The 17166-nt window shown below is 40.9% G+C and overlaps 1 protein-coding gene across 3 annotated transcripts in view; it reads left to right on the plus strand.

The window, feature by feature from the left end:
- Nucleotides 1-17166, plus strand: part of FHIT (fragile histidine triad diadenosine triphosphatase) — a 614337-nt gene that overhangs the window by 588192 nt on the left and 8979 nt on the right. The window lies entirely within an intron of this gene.

Below are 17166 nucleotides of genomic sequence, written 5' to 3' on the forward strand. Positions count from 1 at the left end.
ACAATACTTATGAGTAAACACTGCAGGATGTGATCCTCCCTTGCTGGGTCTTCTTTTACCCCTTAAGTGCCATGCATGTTTTTCTATGTTGAGGCACAAGAATACTGTAGATAATATTAAGTGTTCATTAGCCACGATTGAAACGTGACAGTGGAGAAGTGTCATAACAGGAGAAGCTTCTGAAGATGCAAGAGAAGAGATGCTAAGAATGAAGTGTTGTTGTCCTAAAATTTGTCAGAATGTTTGACTGTGAGCTAGCAGATAACATTTTCATGAAGGATTTCAACAAATTTGTCATAACTTTTCCCTAGTTTCAATTGACCTCTGCATGTGGTTTCTGACTCACACTGTGACTTAATTTCTCATTCTGTACTGTGCTTGCTGTCATAATATGTAAGCATTCAGACATCTTCAATCACTTTAAAGCAGAAATTCTTACCCTCAAATGCAGACAATGAGTAACACACAGCCAGCTATGCTTGTTAGGCTCAGAAGGTTTTTTTAATTATATATGTGCCTACTGGTATTTAGTGCAATCCCATTTTAGCATTTAAGCAAATGATCAGCTTAAGTGAGTTAAGACAGATCTTAAGCATACATTCAGTATTAAGAGGGAACTTAAATGCACTGTTGAATGGGGACATGAATCAGCTTCTGATTTACTGACAAAATTGTTATTTAAAGAAAATATCCATCCTTACTAGGATCTTGTTAGATGAGTTGGAGATAATAGCCTTTTCCTACAGGTCCCAAAAACAACACAAAATCTGTCTTCACAATGTAAGCAAAAGCTTAATGCAGCAAGCTGATACAAACTATTTTGCTTTTTTAGCTTATTCTCAGCCTTTACCTCTTCCTGTATTAAAGAATTAATATGAGATGCTTCACAATGTTAATTTTCAGGAGACTTTTTAGGTGTGAACTGGGACAATTTTTATTTCTGTGATGACTGATTTATCCAGATCTTTACTGGTGCCCCAAAATGCCAGATATGAGTTGGAAAGATGGAAAGTCTTGACCTGATCTGTGTCACAGAAATAATCCTTAACACAGTATTTATAGCTTTCCTAATGTTCTCAAGGCTATCTCCTGAAATGTCTCCAGATGTTTGGCATTGTCACCTAAAATAAACTTTTAAAAGAACAAGAAAAAAAAAAAAAAAACACCAAAAAGGCATCAGTTCAGATACCAGTGCCAGTAAGCTGTGCTGGGAGGCGATGAACTGTTACCCTGTCAGCTCGGCCTGGCTGTAAGGCAGCTGATAGTCCTGCCAGTGCTTTTCTGGAAGCAGGATGGTCCTGACTGGGTTCCTAACGCATGAGAAGATGTGGAGAGAGGTCTGGAGGGTGCATTAGCTCTGGTGGAACTCCATGCAAGGGTTTGGCCCTGGACGCTTGCCCAGGCATAAAAGTGCCTCCTTGAATGTAAAGAATTTCTCCCTGACTTGGCCGAGTGGACCAAAGCCATTCCAGGAGCCCAGTGACATTTACAAAGAGCATGAGTAAAAGCAGGCTTGAAACAGGTTTTGAAATAAGAACAGATTCATGCATAAATGCAGTGTGGTATTGGATATAAGTGGAAGTAGTGGAAATAGGGTGATAGCAAAGAGTTTATTTTTAACTGTTATTTAGACTTTCCAAAGTGTAGTACACTATAAAACCCAAGAGCTGGTAAAAATTCAGGTAAGGGTAAAATATTAGAATATTCAGTATTCTCCAAGGGTAGATAAAATACTACTGAGAAAGTGTGATAAGAAAAAAAAAAACCCTCACTCTATATAAAAATGTTGGTTTATAATTTTAGCTAAATTAAGCAGTTACCGGTATTAATATGTTTTCCTTTCACTGGTTTATTTAATATTTTTTTTAAGCTTTCAGAATTTGCTATGGGGTGCTCTCAATTTGAGTGGCAATAGTGAAAGACTTATGCTCTGTAGCATGCTGGCTGTTCTGCCAGCAAAGTAAACAGCACTTCAGATAAGATTCGGGCTTGCAGCTTTGCTTAATGAGAACATAGTCTTTCAGGGCATGAATTTGCTCATATAATCAAACAGGCCATGAATATCCCTATTTGTTATAAAAATTAATATGAAAAAATACACTCTATTTATGTAGCTATGTAGGCAAGTTATATTATGTCTGTGTCTCTGTCTGTGTAACTTCATTATAACACTACTCAGTAGTTCAGAGAAGAAATGACAGTGAAGCTCTGTGGCATCACATGGATGCTTCAGATGGAGAAGAAAATTCAACAGTCCTGATATGAGGAGGACTCATGTACTATACCCCCACGTGTCTCCACCGGCAATGCTCTCCACAGTGAGCTCTGGCTGATGTGCACAGCACAGAATGCTTTGCTCTAAGGTTAAAATCAGTAAGGAATAGAACATCAGAATTGTACTGCGTGGTATCTGATGATAAAATTAAATTGGATGCTTGTAAGAAGAATAACAGCTATGCCATATTGCTGCGTGGATGCTGCTATCTACATGTGTGTTCATTTTTTTTAATGCTAAAATAGTGCTGCAAACATGCAGTGAAAAGGAAAATAACGTCAGATTTATAATCTGTTCAAGAATGCTGCTCCTTTTACTGCAACCATGGTGCAAAGCAAGAGCTTCCTCATCATGTTTCTGCACTAAAGCAGGAATGATATTAAATGACACTATGTCTTTTTATACATTTCACAGAGGAAACCAAGTAAAGCAGAAGGAAAGAGTCATGACATCCAGCAGCTGCACTGCTATGCAGATAGGGAAGCCACTGACCAGTCTCAACCTACCTTAGAGGCATTTGGTAACTCTGAGATCTGTCATTCTACCCATGCCACATAAAGAACACTAGTATAATACACCTTGTGCGTTATTTTACAATAGCTATTTGTGTACTTGTAGTTGCATAGTGCAAGAAGGCAGTGTGCTCTCCTTTCTTTCTAGGCTTATCAATAAATTTGCACTTTTTCTATTTTTTTATTCAGATTGAGATTCTAGACTTAGCAATAAATTTGCACTTTTTCTAATTTTTTTAATTCAAATTGAGTTTTCTTTCCTAATATAAAACATTCAACCAAAAAAACATTCTTTAAAAACTCTAGTGATGGAAAATGTAAACCAAGCTTTAAAATTTGCTAATTGTAAACCCTTTTGTCTTGGAGTACTACATAGCAGATCGATTCCAAGTAATTATTATGTGAAAAATGCAAGACCTTTTTGGTTCATACATATATCGAAGAGATGCAAAGCCAATATAAAAAGAATTTTAATTGGTTTGAGATAGTAGCAGGAAATGATTTTCCTTCATTTATAGAATCAAAAAAAATTAAGGTATCTCAGCTATTAAATTTAGGAAAGGAGTGCATATTTCAGTACTGCAGTTGCTCATGTGTGAAATACAGAAAAATGTTAATTGAGGTAGGCTTGTAAAGTGAAATTAGTTGCAAGTGGACTGTAGATGAGCAAAGGGATTCATAGGATGTTGCACCTCAGCCATACTTTGAGGTTAATTCATTAAAGATAATTGGAATGTTAAATAGTTTCCTATAAGGAATCGCTGCTTAAGTGGCCTAACACTTTTAGTCTGATTGAATCAAATGCTAATCAGTAATATTCAGATTTTTGTTACGCTTATTTATGTACTGGCCACCCTGATTACTTCCTTGACTGCTGGCAATGTTTTCTGTCAAGGGTGACAGCCCTTCAATCACCTGAAAATAAGAGCTTGGATGAGGGGAACTTCAGCAAGAGGAACTGCCTGTTACTGTCCCTGTATCAATAAAGTCTGTGTTAAAAATAGGAGCAGTTGAACATCCTTTCAGTGTTTCATAGCTGATTAAATCCTCAGCAATAATTCTAGAGGAAACACATTGGTGTGGTTCTCTGTGTGACTTGACAAAAACAGATGTACCACTGCACCCAAAATTCAAACAAATGAGCTCTTGGCACAGGCATAACATCAGTGGGGTTGCAACCCAAACTGTGGTCTGGGTGCCTGAATGTGGCCTGCTGGACTCCAGTCAGCAAGAAAGATTCCTGGTCCTTGGGAGCAGGGGGAGGAGGTCTGGTCTTCCTGGCTCTGCCCCACCTCCCACTGGGTAGAAGCCATTCAGTGTGGTGGGACACAATATCCATGCCCTCATGCAGGAGAAAGACAAATGAACATGGGATATGTTCTCCATCATAAAAGCACAATACCAAAGCAAGTTGGACAGAAGCGAGAAGAAATTTTGGTTTACATCAGAAAGCCAAATACCAGTCTATAGCCTTTTACAGTCGTCTTTTGCTTTCCTTGATTTATTACTGTGATATGTGTCCTCTGCATCTATTTACTCTTACTTGGGGTCTCAGGTTTGCATATTTCATTTGCCCAGATGGCCTGCATCACTTTGTGAAGGATGATCTTTCTGTGCTGAAAAGGTGTGTGTGCCAGGTCCCATGCATGTTATCACTTATTTATTGCCTCCCTGGCGGCATGCTGTCGCCAACAGGCATATAATTAGACTAGCTCAGGCTGGAGACCCTTGGAAAGTCTGAGTACTTTCATAATTGGCCAGTAAGCACGTAGGTTTGTGCTTGAATCCTCTACAATTTCTGTTATCGTAAGCTCAAGTTTCTTCAGTGATATTTCTCCTCTATTCTTATAAAAAGAGGAAATTCTTGCGTTTTGGATCTGTTCTCATTTGTGTTGACTGACTTGATGACTTGTTATTAGAAACAGCCGGCTCTTGCTTTTAGAGAACTTTCCAGTCATTTAAACAGAACAGCAGTCTCTTTCTTCTTGTACTCCCATCCTGCACAAAGGAAAAAGCAAAAGGAAAAAGTGAAAAGTAAGACTAGGAGAGAAATGTTATCAGAAACAGTTAAGCCAACAGCACAATCTGCAAGTTCTGCGCATACTGTTATGATATCTGAAACATAATTATCAAGCTTAAGTTAATTAGACTAATGCTTAGAAAATCTGGCATGGCAGATTGTGGTAAGTAATTATATATACCGATTAAAAGATGTAATACACAGTGAGCAAAACCAAAAAGAAAACTCCATTTGATACAGCCAGTGAACACAGACAATTAAGAAGTCAAGTAGATGAGCACTGACAAAAATACTGAACTTTGTGGAAGATGATGGGCAAGATGCCAGTTTTCCAGTGGAACAGATTTTGCATAGTATCAGTCAAACTTTTGTTTTGTGAAAATCCATGCTACTGTTTCCTAACTGAAATATATGAAGGGCCACTTGCTTTTTGCATTAGGATTAGCTGACATGAATACAAGGGTATGTGCAAACAAGAACATGACATTAGAGTACTAGTTTACATTATATATAGAAGTCATGTAAATGGCTTCTTAAAAGCAATTCACAAGATGTCATGTGAGAAATAAAGCTGTGAAGACAGTGTCTTCTGCAATTAAATGTAACGTAATGATGCTTATGGGTCAGAATGAATGAGGAGAGCTTGTGCGCCTCTGTAGACCTCAGTACACCTAGGTACATGCATACAGAAAACCCTGGAAATGCAAAATGAAAATGTGATTTATTATTTTTATTATTATTAATTTTGTTTAAAGGCTAGTTAAAAAAAAAAAAGACAGACATAAAGAAAGGAGAGAAAAATGCAGCAATAGACCTTCTGTGGAAGAAGTTCTGCTTGCAAGGTACCCTGCTTTGACTTTGAAATGTGTCTACATGAATAATATTATTTTGCAAATCCTCCCCAAAGTGTGTGACTGTACAGCTTATGCCCCAGTCAGCTCTCTCCTGAAGAATGAATGGGGAACCTGTAAATTCCTAGTCTGGCAAACTGGGATGAAGCAAGCCCATGCTAGTTTCATTCTCATGGCATTTAATCCACAAGTATTTGACTGAGCTTCTGGGGTAATGTACAACCTCTTCTCAGCTGAGCCATGTGTTTTATTCATATCTGCTGGAAATTGCTTTCATTTCTGTTGATCTCATTGTTTCCTAAGGCATGAACAAGCTGATTGAACTGAAAGCAAACAAAATTACTTTTTGTCTCTGAAAATTAGGAATATTTGAGTTGCTTTTCCTGTCGCCATACCCTTCCTACCCTCCAACCCCCATGCTCATGTGGTCGCCCCATCCATGCAGTGTGGGATTTTCTGTATCTCTGAAGCCTGTCCTTTGAATTGTAGTAAGACAAGGTGGTGATCTGCTGCCAGGGTATCATCACAGGAACAGAACTTGCAAAAATATTGCAAACAAAAAAGTTCCTGTGACTCTTCCGGATGAATATTTCTAAAATGGCTGTGCTCAAATGTTCGAATGTTAATTCTGTCCAAAAGCAATGATACTGAAGTCTACATATTGAATAATAATTGTTATGCAAATGCTATCAGTTCATGATTCCTATATAGAAACTTGAGGATGTCTGGGAGGTTATAGCACGGGTAATGGCAACTGTTTTTTCCCAGGCAGTTTAATAAGATTTTTCAAAGTATTTTCATCAAAAACACCTTCCTACTAGTAGAAGCTATCAGCCTTAATTAACTGCAACATGTATCCAGCTAAAATTAATTCACCCCAAATTCACAGTCCCTTCACTGAAATTAATTGCAGAATATTATATTCCCAGCCTATTATACTGTCCCTGTTCTTCAGCGTGGGCTTTATGTGGGTACAACTGTGGTCTTATTCCCCAGAAAAAGAATTTGAACAGAAGGCCAACATTGCAGCTTGGAAGAGGAGCAAATAGATTCCTCCTCCTCCAAGTGAAGTCAGCCTGTGCCCCTCCACCCACTGAAAAAGCCCCTGTTATCCCAGTCTGAGTTTCACCAAGTAAATAAGAGCTCCTGTATTGGGCCCCTTGCCTGTGACATTTTGTTCCCATTTGATTTAGTGTATGAGTTAAGAAGTTTATCTGATGCATGAAGGAGCCTGCTTGAACAATACCAAACTGTTCCTCATTTTCCCTGCTCTTCCCTTGTCTGGGTCTTTCTACTACTGCTGGGAAGGCAACGCAGGGACTTCTTGCAAAGCTTACTCCTTCTGCACCCATCCATCCCAAACAGAATCTTGGACCATATTCTGCTATGGGTAACATATCTTTGTAAAGGTTGTACAACAGGAAAAAAAGAAATTGGGTAAAAATCCCATGTTGATGTTTCTTAAGAGAATATCTGCATAAGATTTTTGGCTATATTAACTGAAGTGGGAAAACCGGAAGAGGTGACTGACCATCTGAAATCTCCAGTTCTGTTCCCCTATCTGTGTCTGGTGCTTCCATCATAACATCCAGAATTGCAAGCCTCCACTGGTTTTATAAATATTGTAGACATTGAAGATATTTTTTCCACTTTACTGCTACTTTAAAAGATGAATTTGCAGACTCTGGGGCATTTGCCCTTGACAAAACTTGTCTGGTTCTTATGTCACTAGGTCAGTGGAATATCAATAGATTCTTAATGCAGTCGGTCTTTTAGAGTTTCTTTCATTTTTCAGAGCAAGAGTAAATGTCATTCATATTGGCAGGCTATAATGGGAACATTGAGATACTAATTTATAAAAATATACACAGCTTCTTTTAAATAGTTTTGGTCTCCCTCTTGTTGTGTCTTTGGTGTGTCTATACAAATTACAAGGTTAGATATCCCTTAAGATCATAGAAAAGGTCATTTTTTTTTGTCTTTTATACCCCATGCCTCGGTGAAGTATTCATGGTATGGCTCAGGTATTGGGATTGGGTTTAATGTTTTGTGGCATCACCATCTGTTTTGTTGTTGCACCTGTTGTTGTTTTTTCCCTTGGTGGGGGGTAAGGGGGCATGGAGGCAGCAGTGAGGGATGCTGGCATATGGGTCCAGACCTGATATAGAAGATGAGCACCTAATATGCAGAAACAGGGTAGTTCCTCTGATCCAAGCTATCTTTTTTTTTTTTTTTTTTAACATTAAAAGGCTTTCTGGTGAAAATGTGCCATTATGCATGTAGATCATCAGTGGCGGATAGTCTCTGTGTCTCCTCAAAGGCTATGAAGCCACATTAAAGTAGGCTTTTATATTATATGTAAAGTTCATTCGTATAACTTAGCACAGGCATTGAAATAAAGCTCCTCACTGAGACAAATGGCATTAACAGGTTCCAAGGACGTATTCAATAGTTTTCCAGAGTATTGCGGTGGCTCAGTGGCAAAGGGCAGCATAGAGAAAGGCTAATCGTGCAAGGGACGGCAGAGCACCAAGAAGGCTTTGCTGCAGGTGCCCGAGTCCCTTGGCCAGCTGGTGGTGGCACCCGCTCCTCGGCCACTGGACCTGGGGACAGCCACAGTGACACAGAGACCTGGGGGGACAGAGTGGGTTTCTCTACAACAGGTTTCGTATAGATGAGTTTTAAGCTCTCTTGTGACTTTATTTTTACTATAATAAGGGTGTTTAGCCCATAATGTTTCACCAAGATTTTTCAAATCCTTTTTGATCATCTTGCTCTTTTTCAGCATTTCCCTCTTACTGCTGTTGATTTAAATGTCATGACATTTTAAACATGACTTATTATAACAAAACAGTATATAAAACAATATGCTGCATAATAAATGCAGCTGTATTTTTTGGAGTGAATGTTAAATGAGAGCAATTTATTCCTCAACCTATTTTAGTACCTACTTACTAGAGGGTATTGGCTGCTTAAATCCCGGGGAGGCAATCTCAGAGGCGAGGTAGCCTGGCGTGTGCAAGGCTGAAAGCTAAAGAAGTATTTGAGGGATGCCTGGGGGAAAAGGCTGTCCTGAGGATGTAGCTTCATCCAGGAGCGTTGTGATCCTAAGCATCGCAGGGAAAGCAGACAGGACTATCCTAGGAAGATCTGTTGGCTGGTGAGGGGTCCCCTGAGAAGCACACGCAAAAGCAGCTTTGAAACCCCAGTGGTTTGCCTCAAGCTTGCAGTATGTGTCATTTTAGACAACTGAAGTCTCCTTAAAATCCTCCTACAGTCAGTGGAGAGAGTGACTCAGAGTATGAGTTCCTCCAGGACACATTGGCTGAATGTTTTCTTCTTTAATTTTAGAAAGTGTTGGGAGGGGGTGGGCATTTGTTTAATATGAATAGGCTAATTCCCCAGAGAAGAAATCTGCTCTTTGCTGTGACCGTTGTGGGCTTTCCCTGCAGCTCCGAGAGATGTGGTGAGCAGGGTGGGTGAAGCTCCCCCCGGGAGATGGGGGCATGCTCTGCATGTCCCTCTGCACGCTGAGTCGGCTCTGTGCCGGCGCTGTAGGACTTGCAGCTGATAGCCTTTGTGCTGGCAGAAAAATACAAAGAAAACAAATAAACCAAATCAACCTCCCTAACACATGTGTCTTCCTTGGCATGTCATGAATCTTACTGAGTGTGCTCAGGGTATGGCAAATATTTGTCTAAAGTTAAGAAGATTAGCAGGGGAAGTTCTGACTTTGAAACTCCCTGCGCTGGGAGCCAGAATACATCAGCCTGATACAGATGCCTCGAGGTTATCTCTGCTCTTGGAGTGGGACATACACATCGCTTTGCAGCTCTGACCTTTTGGGAAAAGGCTTTCAGTCAAGTAATACATGCACCTGCATGAAATTTTTGAATCACTGACTCTATCCTTGATTAAAGTGCTTTTCCCTGATTAAAAATAGCCTTTTTCCAAATGAGTAATGTTGCATGGCAGGCTATGCGCACAGGGTAGCATTTCCTCCAACATTATCACATTGATGACATTGCCATTTCTTACCTGGCTCTCCATACAACACATTTCTCTTGTGTAGGCAACTCTCTCTAGCCAACGTCATTAGGAAGCTCCCCACAATCATCTACCTTTTCTTCCCAGGTGAGGAGTACTGCAGAGGTCTTTCTAACATTATCTGATAACTAGGAGGATAATGGGCACAGTGAAAATATATCCAAACATCTCTGTAGGTTCTGTCCTGGATTCATATCAGGTTGTGAATAGCAGTTCTCCAAGTCTTTGGCAGGACTTTCTTACCCCAGTGAATATTCCTTCAAGTATCTCCTTTGTAATATGTTGACTTTCCAAGGATTTTTATCTCAGTTGGAGCCAAACTGGAAATCTGTCAAGATTTGAGCTCTTCAGAGTGCAATCTACATATTTTGCCGAATGGTAAATGTGTTTTCTATACAACCGTCATTCTGCTTGTGGGCTTGCTTGTGTCTCATACTTTCAAAAGAAAATTTCTTAGGATTCCTTTTATATTTATTCTTTTTTGTATGCAGAATTGTTAGAAACTAGCGTTTGCAGAGTTTATTTTAGCAAAGCACTTAAACACATATGCTTAAGGGTTTTACTTAACCTTTACGTGTTTCCACAAAATTCTCTTTGAATGCTTTGCTAAAAAGGGTGCAGTTACTCATATGTCCACGTGAAGTGTGAGGTTCAAGTCTTTCCCCAAAGCACAACAATAAAACTGAAAAAATATTTGCAGCCACTATGACAAAGAGTCGATAGGAGAGGAAAAAAACACCGCTCTTTAAAACGCAGCTTTGAAAAACTGAGGTTTCCAATGGGATATATGCTTTGCAGCAATAATATCAGCAGCTGTGAGGTAGCAGCGTATTTCATGCAGAAGTGGTGAAACAATTGGAGGAGGATTTTCCAGTAGATAGTTAAAAAATTGTGTCTCATATAGAATGCAGGCAACTTGAGCTTCTTCTCCATCTCCTTAAATAACTCGGATTTTTAACACAGGGAGTAAAAACCACCCCAAAATCAGAGATTTGTGATTCATGCAAATGCAGATATTGGTATGATATAGAATCTTAAGCAAAGTCAGCAGATGAGAAAATTATAGGATGTGGGTTTTTTCCTGCAGTGTTCACTGTAAATTAGAGCAATTAAATTACAGCAGTCTTGTAGCAGTAATTAAATATGGAGATGAGCCCAGAGATGCAGAAAGCATTGAACTGCCTGAGCTGCAGAGTAGAAGCAATGGTAAAAGGGGCTTGGAAGCTCATCCTGATCCTGTATCAACAAGCCAGGCCTCTTGCACTGTATTAAAGCAATATCTTGTTGGTGGTCAAATGGGAGCATGCAATGCTTTTTCTCTGCCTGTATTTTTGCCTTTCCTGGGGCCCTGCCCGGAGCAGTTGCAGGGGGGAATATCCAGCTGGGCCATGCCCACAGCTGGGAGCTTCTGCGGTGATTACCCCCAGGTAGGTAGGATTTAGAGCCATGTGATTGCAGCATCCCTGAGAAGCTGCTTTGTGAAACTTCTGTGTTTCATTAATTATTCTTTCAATTTATGTTGCTAGTCAAGTTGAGGCTCAAACCACCACTGTAGGCAAATGAGGTGGAGACAGAAGGCATGGGCTGGCAGAGGAGGCTGCCCACCAAAAAGCCCACACTTCCTTCAGCAAGACAGCAGAGGGTGAAGAAAGGCTAAAGCATAGCAGGAGGGTACAGATAATAGAAGTAAATATCACAATTGTATTATGGGAAGGGGTAGAAATGAAGTTTTACTATGAGGATATAAGCTAAATATAAAGAGGAGCGAGAGGAAAGAAAGCACAGGAGAACAAGACCAGGGACAAGAAGGCAAAGGAGGCAATTCAGGAGTTAGACTGATGTAAAAGCAGTACAAGAGGAGGCTCAGATGACTGGAAGTTGCCACCAGAACCAGGAGGCCCTTAGTATCACCAAAAGGCTGAGGAGCTACAGCCAGCTCAGTTGTCACGTTTTCCTCCCATGTGGTGGCATGCTCTGGATGAAGCCCCACCACAGCTGCTCGCTGCAGCACAAGAGCAGGGGGCAAGGATGTGCTGCGGGTGTGTGTTCATCACAAGATTCTGGATCCGTGAGGGAGTTGGAGCAAGAACTACATGTAGCAGCCCTAGGATTCTTTTTGTCTCCCATCTCTGGAAAAGAGTTGCCACTGGAGACAGGAGATGAGACATCCAGCCTCCTCATGGCTCACATGTTAATCTGATGAATATCTGAAATGTCACTCTGCAGATTTCACCCAAGTGTGGGAAATAAGTGTGGAAATGATGCCTGAGTATCCCAAGGTGCATTGGTAATAATGAATACCAGCAGCTGGGTAATGCCTAATATCTGATCCAAACTGCTGGCAAAAATTTGTTCTTGTTCTGGTTTTTTTTGTTGCTGTTGGCTGCTGGGTTTGATAATACTATATTTTACAATTGCTGAAGCAGTTGAGCTCTGTTGTGTTGCTGCAGTTTGGCATAACTACTCTCCATCACTGTAATTTTTCTTTTAGTTAAATGGATTGGAGGTTATAAACTCTTAACTATCAAGCAGTAAATATTCATGGGCAGTGAGAATAGTGCTAACTACCACAAAAGCTTCTTTACCAATACTTTTGGCTAGTGCCCTATATTGACACGGGTTGTTTTTCTACTGGTATTATGGCATAAATAGAACAAACCATAATATAGATGTTACTTCAAATACCAGTCAGTCATAGACCCAGGTCCCCTGTAGTCTGCTGCATTGAGAATTCTGGGCTTCTCCACAAAGGGCAAGAAGTAGAGGTTCCCCAATGTGAATGTGTTATAAAACAATATTGTGTTTCCCTTAAGAATTGCAGTGATAAAAACATAGACCATTCTGCAGCACTAACAACTTTAATAAAATAACATAAAGCACAGCTGTCAGGTCTGCCAGCATCTCACACTGGGAGACAGGAGTGAGAAAATGAACACTTTTCACAAGCAGAAATATTCAAAGAGCTCCACTGTTTACAAGTAATCAAGACTGACAGTCATAGATTATTGGTGGAAGAGCATTTTCTGCTTGAGGTGAAAGAAGAGGATAATTTATCAGGAAGCCCAAGAAGTCAGACATCAGTAATGATCTGCTTGAAGAAGGGCATATCTTAGAAATAGCGTGTTTATTTATACTGCAAGGCAAGAAGATGTACTAAGTTATAAACAAGAGTTTTAGTGCTTGAAGAATGTTGAGCAGATACAGTGTGTAATTTGCTGGGCAACTGCGATTAGAGAATTGACTAATGTGTGTCTCGGTGCTTGTTCAGCATATTAAAAGAAAAAGTTAGCATAATAGAGATTGTCTAAAAGAAATACTGGTGCTCTCTCTTCCTATCCTTTCGGAGTTACACGAGCTATGCCAGTCTGGTTGCTTACCTTATTTTTAATGGTTGTGCTTCTGAGACTCCTGTAATACAACAATGGGTTTGGCTTCAGAGAATGTGGGGCTTTCTGAGTTTTGCAGTAGAACATCTTGTCTCTCTGGTGTGGTGTTTTTGCATCACCCCTCTTCTGTGAAAACAGGCAACGTACCAGCAGTTTTAAATTGGTAACTAGCTTGGAGTTGTACAGAAAAGGTTTTACGGACTGTGTGTGCCTTGGCATGCCCTGTGGCCTGCAGCAATGCAAGGCTGTGTGTAGGCAGACCCCCCCACCTCCCAGCCCTTGTGCCATGTCCTGCAGGAGGAGTTGCTGTCCAGATACCAAGAAATGCTGCTTCCTTCCTGGCTTGCAGCCTGGAAGGGAAGGATTGGCTTAGAGTTAGAAGACTGAGCTCATGTCAGTATAAACCACCATGCAGATCCATCCCTTGTAGTTTGGTATTTGTTGTCTCCGCTCCTGCCAGGCTCGCCTGAAGCTTATAGCTTTTTTTTTTTAATTTTATTTTAATTGTTACAGCTTCCTAATTATTCTTTCTTTCACTTATTGTAGAGATTGTAAAATTTAGTCTGTGTTTGGCCAGCTTTGGCCAACATTACCACAACATTGCTGAGGACAGGCTGTGCTTCCCCGCACTTCTGCTCCACATCTGAGGGATCTGGGTTTCAGGGAAGACAAGAAGTCTCCAGCTATCCACCAAAGAGTGCTTGTCAGGAGAGCCTGGCGTGCCAGCAGAGCTCAGCCACAGCCCCTGGCAGTAGCCCCATCACCCCATGGATGTCCCTGGAAGACCCTGAGCAAAATCTGTCCCCTTTGCTTCAGTGTTTTGCACAAAAGTGACTCTTGTAACCTCATCATGTGCTACCTCCATGTCACTTGAACTAGCAGTTACTTAGCACAACTGGAAATCCATACGTTTGCTTGGGAAAGGATTCTGAAGGTGAGCAGTTTCTTCTAGAAGCGTTTATTGCAAGAAGGACAATGGTCGTTGTTTAGGAGTGTTTGGGTAACACAGAAGCCTTGTCCCAGGAACTGTAGAGAAGGTAGCCAAAGTGGTTTTGAGACACTGTGGATCAGTCAGTCCCCACCACTGTTCAGATTGTCCAGGGAAACCCAGGCGAAACATCTTTCACAGAAAATAGTGTCAGGCAGATGACGTGGGGCTCTGGATAAAATTTCATTTGTTTTCTTTTCAGAGTGTGCAGAAGTAGAATTGTTCTACAGAAATTATCACAGACTTCAAGCTAGTCTGTGTTTGAATAGAAGAGTAAGGATGTCGGCTTAAGTTCTCGGGCTTTTTCTGTCCGACTGGGCAGAAAAGCAAGGGGAATCACTGGTTTTTACAGATGGATAGCTGGCAAAGAGAGGGTTTTTTTCCCCTTTGAGCAGAACTTTGGAGTGTTCTCCAGGTGTGAGAGAGCATTGCTTCCCCTGTAGAATCCAAACTTTCAATAGCATGTCAAATGTTTGCAAAATGCACGGCTGGGACTTGGGTGTGCATGTGAATAGAAACACACTCCAAGGCACAGAAGTCCCTTAGAAACAAGTATCAACTGTTACATGTGTTTCCCACCTGAATTCTATTTGAATACAATTTAATATGGAAATATGTATGTTCTTCTTTCCTGAATGTTGTTTTACAACAGCCAGAATACTAGGGAGACTGGTTTAGGCTCTTGAAAAAAAAAAAAAAAGTTTAAATAAAGTAGTTTTGCTTACAGAGGTCTTCACGTGGAGATCTGAACCTGGTTGAAAAGTACGATACATAAGAAAACATGAAATAGCCAGGTGAGACCAAACTCCTCTGTGATCACAGATCACCATTGGAGATCACTAACAGCTGCTAAAAGAAGATCTGAAGAACTGGGCAGATGCACGGATGTGCCTCCATTGTGATTTCCAGACTCCATTAATTTGTGGCATGTAGAACCCCTGAGCTAGAGGTGGTATCAGCAGACCTTAATTTATTTGCCTTTCATCTATTGGTACTGTTAATCTTAAACCTGCATAATGTTCGGCATCCAGAACATCATCTAGTAAAAGGTTATCCATAATTTAACTATTTGGCTTCAGAGTAGCTGGCTATACAGTTTGGCTTGTGTCAGAGCTGCAGGGTGGTGGGAGAAGGGTAGGTGGCCACTGGAGAAGTTTTCCAAATGTCCACAGTGGTGGTTAGATAATACCAGAGACTAAGTGGCATTGGAGTGCTAATTGCTTATTGCACTTCAGAAATTACTGACATGCTAAGAGGGTTGAATTCAGAATAGTTCTGGGATCCTGTTAGGGTAGACACAGCGCCTTCGTAGTGACATAATGTCGTCTATAAGTCAGTTGAACCATGAATACATTGGCCATGGCAGTGATTTAACACCGCAGACTGTTGTTCGCCATACCCAGTGTGCCCACAAACTGTGGATACGTGTTTTCAGTAAGGGGCGCATGGCCGCGGCAGAGTGCGGTGAGGGGTGTTTGGGCGCTGCTGGGGCGGGCTGTTGGGACTGCGGGCTGTGCACCCGGAGCCAGGGCTGCTGAAGTTGGTTGGGTTTGAAGGCAAGTTTCACAGAGCATTGCTGCTCCCCATAGATCTGTTTTAACCTTAAGTCAAAGATTGATTATTTTGAAAGGTTAGCAGTTATGTAGCAAAAGAAACCCTCTCCTTTGCCAGCTTTGAGAAGTCACTATGGTCTGCGACTTCACGCAGTTTTAATTTAGACAACAACAGCAGCCGTTTCAGGATATGCCTTCTAATTACTGTTCAGTTTCTTTGAACAGGGAAAACAAAAATAAAAACTACAAGTCAAATCCCCACTTTACTGGTTTCCTCCTGGAGTCAGCTCTCACCTGGGTTGCACAGAAACAGGATAGCAGGGGAGGGCAGCAGCCAAATCACATCACCAAAAGCACTTCTTGCAGGTGAAACAAGGAGGCTGTGAGGAGCAGGGGCTGCCCTCCCTTGCCTGCTAGCTGTTGCCTGCTGTATCTCCTGCTGGTGTTAGGTCTAACGAGCAAGACATTGTTTTTTTAGAAAAAGAGCTCACACCTCAGACAGACAGTTGATTTACCACCACTCGGCTTGTCCTGGTGCATCCTCTTGTGAAGTGTAAGTGCTCACAGGCCATGGAAAGTACAGGATGACGTATGCTGTTTCTTATAACTCCCTCTCACTGCCAGCTCAGATGAGGTACCTATACACCACATAGGTGTGTACAGTGGGGGAGAGCAGGCACATGGACGCAAAGGACATGGGTTGACAGTGTATACGTTGTGCCAGTTCATGGCTTTCAAATCTTTCTCTGTAATTCTGTAGCATTATTACAAGATGGATTTATAACACACCTAGAGCTAATGTAACAATGAAGATTAGTTCTCTACTACTCGAACAGTAATACACTTTAATTTGCCTGCAGCTACTGTATAGTATTGGCATGAAAGGAAATAGCTTTCTAATGCAGCTTCATCTGCTGAGCAGGAAGAAATCTGTGCTGCAGAATATAAACCTACATAGGACTATAGCTGGCAGCGAAATTCAAAGTAGGAGAAACACAGCACAAATAAAAGCATTTGAGTTGGATGTATGCTAACAATCCTAGTTTATTGCTAAACATGCCATATACAGTAATGCAGTTTGCTTGGCAGGTTCAATATTGCTTCATCTTTGGTTTTTCACTGCTTCACCTTCTGTACTAAAATTTGTACAGGAATAAAAGGTATAAATTCATTAGTTTCCAACTTTGTTTGTGACTTTAACAAAAAGTCGATACACCGTTCCTCAGCAGCAGTGATACTGTTAACACAATCTGTGCTGTGCTCTGTACCTAGAGACGCACTAGAAATCTCAATACTTAGGCTGCTAATGCAAATGTTTCTGCTGTAAATGTGGCCTTCCCTTGAGTGTCAGGGATTCTTTGAGTGGACATGTGTACAAATAGTCACTCAAGTGCTGGCACGTTTTATTTGCCATAAAATAGAATTCCCTTCTTCTGGAGAGCAGGAAAACAAGCAGCTTCTCCCTTCTTCTGGAGAGACAAAGGATGTGTATTTAAAATCGTCATGCTGGAAAAATATCACTTAATACTGCATG

This window comes from Falco naumanni, chromosome 4 (genome assembly GCF_017639655.2).
Source record: "Falco naumanni isolate bFalNau1 chromosome 4, bFalNau1.pat, whole genome shotgun sequence".
NCBI lineage: Eukaryota > Metazoa > Chordata > Aves > Falconiformes > Falconidae > Falco > Falco naumanni.